The 14,320-nt window shown below is 44.6% G+C and overlaps 1 protein-coding gene and 1 long non-coding RNA gene across 2 annotated transcripts in view; one reads left to right on the forward strand and one right to left on the reverse strand.

Moving 5' to 3' along the window:
- The window catches only part of LOC137532083 (uncharacterized), a 191,613-nt gene that overhangs the window by 142,328 nt on the left and 34,965 nt on the right, over positions 1 to 14,320 (reverse strand). The window contains exon 2 of the long non-coding RNA XR_011023847.1: positions 1,487 to 1,587. This is a non-coding gene — a long non-coding RNA (uncharacterized lncRNA). The remainder of the gene's footprint in view (positions 1 to 1,486; positions 1,588 to 14,320) is intronic.
- The window catches only part of ANKRD35 (ankyrin repeat domain 35), a 165,517-nt gene that overhangs the window by 3,434 nt on the left and 147,763 nt on the right, over positions 1 to 14,320 (forward strand). The gene's annotated exons all lie outside the window — the stretch shown is intronic.

Raw genomic sequence — 14,320 nt, forward strand, 5'->3', positions numbered from 1 at the left:
TCCCATGATGCAACACTCCCGAATATGCAATTCCTTTTTTTAGGCCCCTGAAGCCAGACTCACACCCAGAACCACAGTGAGTCTATAGCTTATATATTTTACAAGGAACTTGAGGTGTGAGACCTATGGAAGCTGCCATGTTTATTTCCTTTTAAACAATATCAGTTGCCTGGCAGTAGGGATGGGCGGTAAATCCGCATTCCGCCATTGCCAATTACCGATTCCGCTTTCCGCTACCAATTTCCGCGTTCCGCGCGACTTTAACATCGATTTTCTCCAAAACTGTAAGGTCTTTTTGAAAACTTTTTTTTGCATCTTGTTCAGAAGATTCTGTTTAATTGTTAAACCCTGAAAATTTGGTGTTTCTAGGACTTACGGGGGCTTTGCTATTAACCGCTAAAGTCGGCGGATTTTTACTGTAATGTAAAATGCAGAAAATGGCCAGATGCAGATTTTCTGCATTTTACATTACAGTAAAAATTCGCCGACTTTAGCGGTTAATAGCAAAGCACTCGTAAGTCCTAGAAACACCAAATTTTCAGAGATTATTAAACAGAATCTTCTGAACAAGATGCAAAAAAAGTTTTCAAAAAGACCTTATAGTTTTTGAGAAAATCAATGTTAAAGTCGGGTGGAATTTCTGCGATTTCCGCCGGAAATCCGCCTACCGCACTTGCAATACCGATTTCCGCATTCCGATGCGGAAATGCAATTTCCGATCAGAATTTCAGAAATTGCATTTCCGCGGAATCCGAATGAGCATCCCTACCTGGCACTCCTGCTGATCTTTTTGGTCAGTAGGGTCTAAATCACACACCTGAAACAAGCATTGTCAGATTTGTCACAGAGATCTGATCTGCATGCTTGTTTAGGGTCTGTAGCTTAAAGTATAAAGGCGCGTACACACGCCATACCGCCGCAAACTACGGGTCCGTCAGACCCTCCCACTGGGCGGATGTTCAGCCGACAGTAGCACGTGTGTACGCACTGTCGGCGAACTGATAAGGCTGTTTCTGATCGATCCGTCCAGCGGGAAGGTCGTTTGCAGCGGTATGGCGTGTGTACGAGGCTTTAGAGGCAGAGGACCATCAGTGCGGCCAGGCAATGTGCATTATTTAAAAGGAAATAAACATGTCAGCCTCCATATCCCTCTTAACTCAGGTTTTAAGCACAGGACATGGGTACAGGAATGGGTAGAAGAATGGGGGTACAATGTCACACAGTCATCTAAATGGTCATTTACTGCAGTATGTTAGGAGTAAAGAGGTGGCCAAGGTGTATAAAATAATCCTATAGAATAATCCCCGTGTCGCTGCGTCCTGTCCCTGTGTGTGTCCCTGCGTTTGCGCTACTGCGCATGTGCCGCATGGACAGCCAGCAGGACGGGCCAGGGGGCCGGGCGCACGGCGGGGACAGACCTACAGCCCGTTTTTAAAGGTTTAGGTCACTAGTTTAAGGTATAAAACATCACAAAGAGCAGACTTACCTCTACACTTTGCACTCTAGGCTAATAGCATTGGACTATATAAAGAATGTTATTCCACTGTGTTTCGTGGTCAAAAACTGCTTCATCGGGGCTATTTAAATCTGTAAGAAAAATGTTATAGCAATATTAGTAAAATGTAGAGTAGATGAAAAAAAATATAAGAAAGACAGTCTTACTAATAATATAAACTGCTTATGATAATAGCAAGTGTTAAAAATAGGCAGAATATCTAATGGCATATATATAGCAATGCCAGAGCAATGCACTGTTAATATTAGTATACTAATGACTGTAATTACCAGACTATATATATAGATTTATAGAACAATAACTGCAGTTATAGAGGTGTGGACCGCTATGTCTGTGCTGAGAACAATGGAAGTCTCTGTTCATAGATAAACAAGATGCAGATAATCAAAATGTAAATGTATTCCAATAGGGCATGATCGTTAGGCAGTGGTTGTCTAATGGTGCCCATACACACATCAATTTTCCCATTCGACTTTCTGCAGATTTGATTACGGTTATCAAATTTGGATGGGAGTCCATTCTTTTAAGTGTTTAACTTGATCTAATTCGACCACAAATCGATCAAAAAAGTATTGATCGGACAGGTTGGAAAATTTAGGATGATTGGGGGAGGGGGAGGAGCGCCGGACGATCACTAGGCCATAGTGTTCTGATGAACAGCGTAAAGTTAGCCATACACTACTCGACTTGGCAGCCGATCGACCTTCTGATAGAGCCTTCTGTCATGCTGCCCCTACTCTTTGGAACTCCCTGCTACACCCAGTAAAGACAGCACCATCCCTGGAGCTATTAAAATCCAGACTGAAAAGCCACCTGTTTAGCCTGGCATTTCCAGACTTATAAAATTCTTCCTCTGTACCACGATGGTCGGAGCAATGCTTATGCGCTTTGAGTCCTACGGGAGAAAAGCGCTTTACAAATGTTATTTGTTGTTGTTGTTGTTGATTCAGTGGCGTAGCTAGGGAGCTGTGGGCCCCGATGCAAGTTTTACATTGGGGCCCCCAAGCACTCTATACATAACAATTGATACAGCGCACCAAATCCTGCCAATGGCAGCTACAGTGTCAGAGGTGCAAGAAGGGGATGGTGAGCAGTTGGTTACGGATTACCACTATTCAAAGTATCTATAGAAGTGATTATTATGAGCACAGGATCAATAGAGAGCTAATACTGAAGTTGAGGGAGGGCTCCACTGGCCCAAGGGCCCCGATGCAGTCGCAACCTCTGCACCCCCTATCGCCCCTGATCTGATTAGATTTTTATCAAATTAAAATCGGTGCCCTCAAGAGCATGCCCAATTGATGATGTAACCAATTTCTGTCCAAAACCGGTCACATGGATCGATCGGACACATAGCTCCCAACTGTCCTTCTTTTGGAGGCACAGTCCCTCTTTGGGAGCCCTGTCCCTCTGTCACTCTTTCCTCATTTGTCCCTCTTTCAGGACTTTGTCACTCTTTCTATGTAAATATGTATATTTCTCTACTAAAAAATGTTTGATTGACTCTAAACTTTATTTTCATCCTTTAAATTGATATATTACTAAATGTAAAATGTTAATATGAAGGAAAATGAACCAGGATAAAAAAGACCAGTGTGGTTTGAATTATAAAACAACATATTTTTCTTATGAAATCTTTATGGTATGCATGCAGACTAGGGGTGTGCTGGGGGCGTGATCAGGGGTGTGGCAGGGTCGAGGCTTAAGTGTCCCTCTTTCTCATCTTAAACAGTTGGTAGATATGCCGACATGCTGCAAGATTTCGGGCTGTCGTGGTCGATCGGGTGGGAGGCGGTAACAGTGAGTCATATCAGGACGAGCGACAAATGCAACAAAAACCCACGGCGCTGTTCCCCCAGTGTATAAATGTGCCCCTGTGTGCGCTTATATATTAGCTGTCCTATTTCACCCACCGCGCGGTGCCCATCTGTCTTCCGCCTACTCCTCTTCCCGCTAACGCTGGCGGCGTGAAAGGTGCAAATGGGGGGCGGGGGTGGAGTCAGAAAGTAGAAAAAGGATGGGCACTGCGTGGTGGGGGAAGTTGGACAGCTAATGTGTAAATGCACCCACAGGGGGCGCATTTATACATTAGGAGGGAGGGGTGGCTGATGCGGCCAATTCCCGAGAGATTTCATGCTGAAATTGATCTGGCCTGCAGTGTCTGGACAGGCAACAGACCTCTCTCTGCTCAGATTCGATTAGAGAGAGATTTGTCTCTTGGTCAAATCTGCCCATCATCCCTAGATGTTTGGCCACCTTAAAGAGAAACTCCGACCAAGAATTGAACTTTATGCCAATCAGTAGCTGATACCCCCTTTTACATGAGAAATCTATTCCTTTTCACAAACAGACCATCAGGGGGCGCTGTATGACTGATATTGTGGTGAAACCCCTCCCACAAGAAACTCTGAGGACCGTGGTACTCCTGGCAGTTTCCTGTCTGAGAACCTTGCTGCATTGTGGGAAATAGCTGTTTACAGCTGTTTCCAAGTGCCAAAAAAGCATGCAGCCGCTACATCACCTGCCAGCAGTAAAAATGTCACCATGTGATAAATGTCAGAATGTAAATCAGGGATTTAAAAGATTTTACAATGGGCAAACACTGACTAAATCATTTATACATAATTATTGTAAAAATGAAGCACTTTTTTAATTACATTATTTTCACTGGAGTTCCTCTTTAACACTGCGGTTCAATTGATTTTCAATAGATTCTCTGCTGAAATCTATTAAAAATCAATGTGCTGTGTGTGGTAAGAATCGCTTTCTTCTGTATTGATTCCTTTCTGAAAGGAATGGATTGTTTTGGAACATTAGGTGGAAATCTATAAAAGGTACATACAGTGGGTTGCAAAAGTATTCGGCCCCCTTGAAGTTTTCCACATTTTGTCACATTACTGCCACAAATATGAATCCATTTTATTGGAATTCCACGTGAAAGACCAACGCAAAGTGGTGTACACGTGAGAAGTGAATCGAAAATCATACATCATTCCAAACATTTTTACAAATAAATAACTGCAAAGTGGGGTGTGCGTAATTATTCAGCCCCCTGAGTCAATACTTTGTAGAACCACCTTTTGCTGCAATTACAGCTGCAAGTCTTTTAGGGTATGTCTCTACCAGCTTTGCACATCTAGAGACTAAAATCCTTGCCCATTCTTCTTTGCAAAACAGCTCCAGCTCAGTCAGATTAGATGGACAGCGTTTGTGAACAGCAGTTTTCAGATCTTGCCACAGATTCTCGATTGGATTTAGATCTGGACTTTGACTGGGCCATTCTAACACATAGATATGTTTTGTTTTAAAGGGAAGGTTCAGGGAGGGTGGCTAAAAAATAAAAATCAATTTCCACTTACCTGGGGCTTCCTCCAGCCCGTGGCAGGCAGGAGGTGCCCTCGCCGCCGCTCCGCAGGCTCCCGGTGGCCGACCCGACCTGGCCAGGCCGGCTGCCAGGTCGGGCTCTTCTGCGCTCCAAGGCCCGGCACTTCTGCGTCCCACGCCAGCGCTCTGACGTCATCGGACGTCCTCCAGGCTGTACTGCGCAGGCGCAGTAGTTCTGCGCCTGCGCAGTACAGCCCGGCGGACGTCCGATGACGTCAGCGCGTCGGCGTGGGATGCAGAAGTGCCGGGCCTTGGAGCGCAGAAGAGCCCGACCTGGCAAGGTCGGGTCGGCCACCGGAGACCACCGGGAGCCTGCGGAGCGGCGGCGAGGGCACCTCCTGCCTGCCATGGGCTGGAGGAAGCCCCAGGTAAGTGGAAATTGATTTTTATTTTTTAACCACCCTCCCTGAACCTTCCCTTTAAACCATTCCATTGTTGCCCTGGCTTAATGTTTAGGGTCATTGTCCTGCTGGAAGGTGAACCTCCGCCCCAGTCTCAAGTCTTTTGCAGTCTCCAAGAGGTTTTCTTCCAAGTTTGCCCTGTATTTGGCTCCATCCATCTTCCCATCAACTCTGACCAGCTTTCCTGTCCCTGCTGAAGAGATGCACCCCGAGCATGATGCTGCCACCACCATATTTGACAGTGGGGATGGTGTGTTCAGAGTGATGTGCAGTGTTAGTTTTCTGCCACACATAGCGTTTTGCATTTTGGCCAAAAAGTTCCATTTTGGTCTCATCTGACCAGAGCACCTTCTTCCACATGGTTGCTGTGTCCCCCACATGGCTTGTGGCAAACTGCAAACAGGACTTCTTATGCTTTCTGTTAACAATGCCTTTCTTCTTGCCACTCTTCCATAAAAGGCCAACTTTGTACAGTGCAGGACTAATAGTTGTCCTATGGACAGATTTCCTCACCTGAGCAGTAGATCTCTGCAGCTCGTCCAGAGTCACCATGGGCCTCTTGACTGCATTTCTGATCAGCGCTCTCCTTGTTCGGCCAGTGAGTTTAGGCGGACGGCCTTGTCTTGGTAGGTTTACAGTTGTGCCATACTCCTTCCATTTCTGAATGATCGCTTGAACAGTGCTCCGTGGGATGTTCAAGGCTTTGGAAATCTTTTTGTTGCCTAAGCCTGCTTTAAATTTCTCAATAACTTGATCCCTGACCTGTCTTGTGTGTTCTTTGGACTTCACGGTGTTGTTGCTCCCAATATTCTCTTAGACAACCTCTGAGGCCCTCACAGAGCAGATGTATTTGTACTGACATTAGATTACACACAGGTGCACTCTATTTAGTCATTAGCACTCATCAGGCAATGTCTATAGGCAACTGACTGCACTCAGATCAAAGGTGCCGAATAATTATGCACATACCACTGTGCAGTTATTTATTTGTAAAAAATGTTTGGAATCATGTATGATTTTCGTTCCACTTCTCACATGTACACCACTTTGTATTGGTCTTTCATGTGGAATTCCAATAAAATTGATTCAGGTTTGTGGCAGTAATATGACAAAATGTGGAAAACTTCAAGGGGGCCGAATACTTTTGCAACCCACTATACATCTAGCAATGCTTGAGCAGATCAACCAAGAGACAGAGCTTTCTCTGATCGAAAAGAGATCTATTAATGTACTGCGCAGGCGCCATACACTCCGGCACACGTGCATTTGACTGACAGCGGCGCTCGCGCAGTAGAGGATGACCTCGAGGTCAGCGTCTGTACCGGTGGGGACCCTGGGTCAGCGGCTGGGAGCGGATTTGCAGCGCTGGACGTATTGGCAGCAAGGGGCTGGAGGAAGCCCCAGGTAAGTAGATTGGAGAGAAGCATATTTTGGCTGATGCTTCCTTTAAATCACAAGCCATGTCCATTTATAAAAGTGAAAGTAAAAAATGTTTTACAAAAAAATCCGATTGAACACTTCCTGGTTGCTTCCAGGAGAGTGTATAGCACCATCTAGTGGCCAACAAGTTAAAGTAAAAAAATAAATGTACCAGTAATAATTTTTGAATAACAATTATTGAAACCTTATTAACACCCTGGCTTCTTCATAGCTACCAAACATGGACACTTGTGACATGTAAAAAAAAAAATACATAAATTGTTACCTTAGGGTCTGAGATTTTTTTAATATGTATGCAATGAGGGTATAATACTGTCATTTTAGCAAATAAGAGCTTGTAATTATTGATTGGGAATATCAAAAACACACAGCAGAAAAAATACACCTTTATTTCCAAATAACATATTGTCGCCATACATTGTACTAGGGACAAAATTTAAACCTTGTAATAACTGGGACAAATGGGCAAATAAAATGTGTGGGTTTTATTTACAGGAGCATTATTCTCAAAACTATAAGGGATGGAATTGGAGAAAATCGTGTATTTTTTTTTTTTTTACTTTTTTCCACGCTTTTCCGTATAATATGCATATAAAATAACTTAATTACTGAAAACAAGAATTGCCCACATAAAGCCTAATTTGTGCCCCCACCCCCCCAAAAAAAAGATATAGATCATTTAGGTGTGATAAGCAGTGATAAAGTTATGGCCAAATGAATGATGGGAGGAGTGCTGACAGGGGAAAATGGCTCTTGGCAGTAAGGGTAAAATAGACTGCGGGTGAAGTGGTTAAAGGACTCCCGAAGTGAAATAGTAAAGTAGTTTTACTTACCTGGAGCTTCTTCCAGCCTGTAGAAGTCTTCCGGTTCCCTCGCCGCAGCTCCGGTGCTCCCTGGTGTCCCGCTGGTGTGTGCATGCGTGACAGTGTTGGCGGGCGTGTACTGCACCTGTGCAGAAGCACCAACACGCTGATGAGTCGGCGAGCTTTGCGGGCGGCCAGTGGAACACCAGGGAGCACCGGAGCTTCGGCAAGGGAACCTCTAGGGGCTGGAAGAAGACCCTGGTAAGTAAAGATTGCTTTACTATTTCACCTCGGGAGTCCTTTAAAGGGAACCAGAGACGAAGCACCCTTGTGTATTTTACCATAGAAATCAGTGGGAACATTAGAGAAAACATTTACCATGCTCTCTGTTCCATCCTCACTGCTAAAAGTGTCTGTTATCTAGCTGAGATAAGAATCCCGGACTGAGCATTGATTCTGGCTTTGCTATAATGACTCAGCTATAATGATTCCTGAGCAAAGCTAGCAGGGGGCAGGCTTGGACTTGAAGACAGCAAAGAACACAGTCTCAGCTATAATTATTCTGTAGCAAAGCCAGACCGACTGCTTAGTCGGGATTCTTATCTTAGAGGTGATAACAGGCAAATTAAACAGAGAACAATGTAACAAAGAGCAGATTAGGTGTTTACTGTCATGTTCCCACTGATTTATAAGGTAAAATACATGAGGTTGCTTCATCTCTGGTTCTCTTTAAAGAGAACCTGAGGCATCAAAAAGCAAATATCTGTACTTTTCTAAGGAGAGGGAAGCCTCTCGATCTTGCTTCCCATGACCCTCCTGCACATTGCAACCGCAATTCTCTTCTTGCACCAACTGCACAAGCAACACACCTCCAGACACGCCTTCATCATAGTTCCAGTCATTCATTACACCTCTAGTCACAATGCACAGTCACTAAGTACACAGTCACTAAATACACAGTGCCATCTTGAGGCCGATTAGCATGCACACAGTCTGGGCATGAAAGTTGTTGCCTGTCTACATTACAACATTTGGCAGGGGTGAATATGCTGAGAAATAACACCAGTGAATGTGCCTATTGCCTAGTTTACATAAATGGTCTCCTAGTACTTTAAACCACATTTTATAAAAAAATACAAGATTTCAGAAATAAAATATATCTTCTAAATTATAATAATATATAGCAGCCTTTTTTCAGCTGCATGATGACAAATATAAAATATTTTACATTTATTGGAGGAACCCCTCCCTTCCTTTCATATTGCCGGGACAGAATCCAGCAAACTGGTGAAGTAGGAGGGGTCCAGCAAAGGAGGAATTGCTAATGGCTGCCACCTGTATAACCTCGTTATGCAAAGCGAAGGGTGAAAAGCATGCACTGAAATGCTCATAGGCTTGAAGGAGTATTTATTTATCTTTGTATGTGTCAGAGGGGTACAACTAAATATTTTGATTTAAAAAAAATGTTTGGTTTGGGTCGCTTTAATTTGTTTTCATGCGATCTCTCTAATGATACCAACATGCCAGTATCAGGTGAAATGGGTCTCCGGGCAAGATAGCAGTTTTTGCTCACCTCTGATGGTCAGCTGACTATTTTAGTAAGATTTGGTGGAGACTAGCATCCACCAGGCCCTGAGACTCTCTCCAGGCCTGGGGGGGGGGGGGGGGGGGGCTACTGTACATGGATGTTACACATGGAAGAATGGTTCGTGCAAGGAATGGGAGGGGGTTGTTGTACATGAATGTTAGAAATGGTAGAGGGGGCTGCACATGGAATGGGAGGAGCTGCTGTACATGGATGTTACACATGGAAGGGGGTGATGCATATGGAATGGGAGGGGCTGCTGTACATGGATGTTACACATGAAAGAGGGGGCTGCACATGGAATGGGAGGGTTGCTGCTGTACATGGATGTTACACATGGAAGAGGGGGCTGCACATGGAATGGGAGGGGCTACACATGGAAGGGGGTGATGCATATGGAATGGGAGGGGCTGCTGTACATGGATGTTACACATGGAAGAATGGTTCGTGCAAGGAATGGGAGGGGGGTTGTTGTACATGAATGTTAGAAATGGTAGAGGGGGCTGCACATGGAATGGGAGGAGCTGCTGTACATGGATGTTACACATGGAAGGGGGTGATGCATATGGAATGGGAGGGGCTGCTGTACATGGATGTTACACATGGAAGGGGGTGATGCATATGGAATGGGAGGGGCTGCTGTACATGGATGTTACACATGGAAGGGGGTGATGCACATGGAATGGGAGGGTTGCTGCTGTACATGGATGGTACACATGGAAGAGGGGGCTGCACATGGAATGGGAGGGGCTACACATGGAAGGGGGTGATGCATATGGAATGGGAGGGGCTGCTGTACATGGATGTTACACATGAAAGAGGGGGCTGCACATGGAATGGGAGGGTTGCTGCTGTACATGGATGGTACACATGGAAGAGGGGGCTGCACATGGAATGGGAGGGGCTACACATGGAAGGGGGTGATGCATATGGAATGGGAGGGGCTGCTGTACATGGATGTTACACATGGAAGAGGGGGCTGCACATGGAATGGGAGGGTTGCTGCTGTACATGGAAAGGGAACCACAACATACTTGGCCTAATGGCATACAAAGTATAAATCCAGCCTTGGTGCTTCGGGTTTGCCAGGGGAAAAGCGCAATATGGGCTGGTGCACACCAGGTTCTGAAGCGTTTTTTAAAACGCTTGCAGGAGGAAAACCACTTGGCTAATGAAAGTGAATGGGCTGGTGCACACCAGAGCGGCTCGTTTTTTCCACAAATGGAAACTCGGGGGCTGCAGCATTTTTCATATTTCTGAGGCGTTTCTGCCTCAATGTAAAGTATAGAAAAGTGGAAAACCGCTCTGAAAAACGCCAGTTCAGAGCTGTTTTCCAGGCAGTTTTCTTACAGAAGCTGTTCAGTAACAGCTTTTACTGTAACAATATATGTAATCTACTACACCAAAAACGCTCCAAAAAATGCTAGGCATGTTTAGAAAACCTCTCTAAGGGCCCTTTTCCACTAGCAGTCGCTAGCGTTCACGCTGAACGCTAGCGATTGCTGAATCGCAATTCCGCCGATTTCCCGACGTTTGCGGCCGCGATTTTGCTATGCTATGCACTGCATAGCAAAATCGCGGCAAATATCGCTCTGCCGCGCGTTCGCGTTCCCGTCAAAAACGAATCGCGGTAGTGGAAATGACCTACCGCGATTCCTATGTTAAAAAGCAAACCGTAGCGATTGTAAAATCGCTAGCGGTTTGCGACTTTACGATTCGGCCAGCGCAAACGCGCTAGTGGAAAAGGGCCCTAAGGGCCCATTCACACTTGAAAGCGCAAAATTGCAGGAGTGATTTCACGTGGAAAAAAAAAAAAATCAGTGGACACTGCAGCAATTTTCCCGCGATCGCGTTTAGCGCTTCTATAGCACTGAAAGGCGATCGCTGGGAAATCGTCTGAAAATGGTGCAGCCTAAGCGTTTGGCAATTTGTGTTAATCGCTGGCAATTTACACAAATCGCCCAAGTAAGAACAGGCCCGTAGGGTATTATAGCACTAGCGCTTTCAAAAACGCTAGCATTTGAGCTTTTTGCCGAAATCGCCGGCAAAAGGCTCTAGTGTGAATGGGGCCCTAAACATGCCTAGAATCGCTCTGAAAACCTGCTTCAAAAACCTCTAGTGTTTTGCGAATCTGCTAGAGGTTTTGGTGTGCACTGGTCCTGAAAATGTTGTAAGGTGAAGTCTTGTAAGGTGAAGGGTGAAATTACTCATACCGTCACTAGAGGGCGCCATCTGATAAGAATTCTCCCAGGAAAGGCGTGTATGGCAATGGAAACTATAAGGTCTATAAGGCCTTATTTACATGGAGATTTTTTTTATTTTTTAACTCCTTAAAGCACACACAGTTTTGTTTTAATGCGGTAGACCATGTTTTCCCTGCATTTATTGTGTGCTGGGTAACGTTCTTGAAGAGGAGCTTTAGTGAATGTAACATTAACATAACATTAAAATTGCTCATACTTAACTATATATTTATTCATAAATAATTTAGTCAGTGTTTGCCCATTGGAAAAACCTCCCCATACCCTGATTTACATCCTGAAACCTATCACAGGTGGTGACGTCTTTACTGCTGCCAGGTGCTTCACTATGGAATGTTTGTTCACTGTGTGTTCCAAGTGAGAGAGATGCAGGGATCTCTGGAATTCAGGCAGACCAGAGCAAAGCAGGAGAGGTGATGTACTTTTGTGACCCCTTATCTCTCCAAGTCCTGCGCCCTGCTGATTTTTATCGCCATAGCCTCTCTGGCCTTCCCAGAAATCCGGCCCTGGTTCCAAAGCCAGTAGAAATAACACTTGGTGTCCCTGAGTGTAATGGGAGAAACATTCTGCATAGTCAAACAGCCCAGGCTATAGATCACTGGGAGGGGAGGCCTGCATACGACATACAGCAATATATAGCTATAGGAAGTGTATAGCTATATGTGGAACCCAGGAAAATTAACATAAACTTAGGTATCCCAAATAATGTATTACATTCTGCTATATGTCACTACAGGGCCTCTGAATCAAGTAAACTATACTACAGGCATTTGTAAACTCACCACCTGTGCAGTGGATTGTGGCAGTGGATTGTGGCAGTATACTGTATACTGTAGTCCTGGTGGCCATTTTGCTTTGTGAGGCAGCTGTGGCAGCTGCAGTGTCAGGATAGTTCTCTGTGGTACACGGTGGCGTAGTGGTTAGCACACTTGCCTTGCAGCGCTGGGTCCCCTGTTCGAACGCCAGCCAAGTCAACATCTGCAAGGAGTCTGTATGCAGGGCCGGCGCTACCATTAAGGCAAAGTAGGCAGCTGCCCCAGGGCCCCAGAGCTTGTAGGGGCCCCCAGTGGCTACAAGAGGAAAAAAAAATTTTCAAATCGGCCTTATAGTTTTTGAGAAAAATCGATTTTAAAGTTTCAAAGGAAAAAAAAACACATTTAAAAACCTGCCAACTTTAATGGTTAATAGCAAATCCACCTTAAATGCTAGAAACCCTAAATTTGCAGGATATGTTAAGGAGATCATTAGGAATAAGAGGAAAAAACAATTTTTCAAAAAGACCTTATAGTTTTTGAGAAAATCGATTTTAAAGTTTAGAAGGAAAAAAGTATAGTTTTAAATGCGGTAAATGTAACTTTTAGTAGCAAACCTAACGGTAGTGTAATTTTACATGCATCAAACGAAAGCGCAATAAATTTCCTGACGGGGTTTCCAGGGGGTCTATACGCAGCCGCAGCGCTTTGGCCAGGGATTGCTATACAGCCGCAATATGGCTGTGTGAAGATTCCTGGCATTTTTTCCTATTTTTCCCAATCTTTTTTTATGTTTAGAGTGTGGGAATTTTTTTTTTTTTTAAATTATGTAGGGTCCCCCCTCCTGAAACTTTTTAACCCATTGTCCCCCATGCAGGCTGGGATAGTCAGAATGTGGAGCTCCGACCGATTGGGACTTCACACCCTGACTATACCAGCTGCAAAAAAGGTCCCCTAATGCCGATTTTTGTTCCGGGGTATATGTTGGGGGGGCCCCCCAGGTTTATTTTGTCCTGGGGCCCCATTGTTGCTTAAACCGGCCCTGTCTGTATGTTCTCCTTGTGTCTGTATGGGTTTCCTCCAGCCACTCTGGTTTCCTCCCACATCCCAAAAACATAAAGATAAGTTAACTGGCTGCTCCTAAATTGGCCCTATACTGTGTTAGGGCCAGTGCACACCTAAAAGCACTAGCGTAATCGCAAAATGATCAGCACTTTTAGAAGTGATTTTTCAAGGCGATTCTAGCCATTTGCCTGGCGATTTTCTATTTACACCTGGCGATTTTTTGATAGCTTTTTTTTTTATTTTTTTATAAATTTGCTTTTTTAGGTGCAGTACAACTGCTAGTGTACTGGTTTTGCAACAAAAACGCTTGGAAAATCGCTCTGATCTAGCATCTCTTAAAGCGATTTTCCACTTTCCTCTACTTAAAATTGAGGCTGAATCGCCTCAGAAATGCTGCCGGACCTGCGTTTCCGTTTGGCAGAAAATCACATCACTCTGGTGTGCTCCATCCCAGTCAAATACATTAGCCAAGCGCTTTTTAAAGCACTCAGAAGCACTCTTGGTGTGCACCAGCCCTTACATACGCTACACAACACATACATAGACATAAGACTATGGTAGGGATTCGATTATGAGGCCCTCTGAGGGACAGTTAGTGACAAGACAATATACTCTGTACAGCGCTGCGGAAGATGTCAGTGCTATAAATATATATATATATATATAAATACTTTATTTATATAAATACTAAATAATAATTATATTTTCAGCTAATACGGTCGAGTACTGCTGCTTCTTCTGCTGTGCAAAATGTGCCCAAAATGCCCAATACCTGTTCCCCAACCCCCCTGCTAAATACACGGAGCCAATCATGCACCTGGCCATGCTACTTTTCCTTCTTTTGGCCGCTTGTGTTCCTAACACTGCTCTATATTGGCAATTTACTGCTTAAATTGGAGTGACTAATGCTGGGTACACACGTCGCGATTCCGCGTTCGATGCGGTGCTCGATTCGCGTCGATTCAATTATTTCCGAGCATTTCCGAGCGCATTTCGATTATTTTTAGATCGAATGCCATGTAAAGTATGGCAAATCGACCTAAAAATCCATCGATCCAGTGAATCGGACATGTTGGAAATAATCGAATCGACGCGAATCGAGCGGCGCATCAG

The sequence above is a fragment of the Hyperolius riggenbachi genome, chromosome 9 (genome assembly GCF_040937935.1).
Source record: "Hyperolius riggenbachi isolate aHypRig1 chromosome 9, aHypRig1.pri, whole genome shotgun sequence".
Taxonomy (NCBI): Eukaryota; Metazoa; Chordata; class Amphibia; order Anura; family Hyperoliidae; genus Hyperolius; species Hyperolius riggenbachi.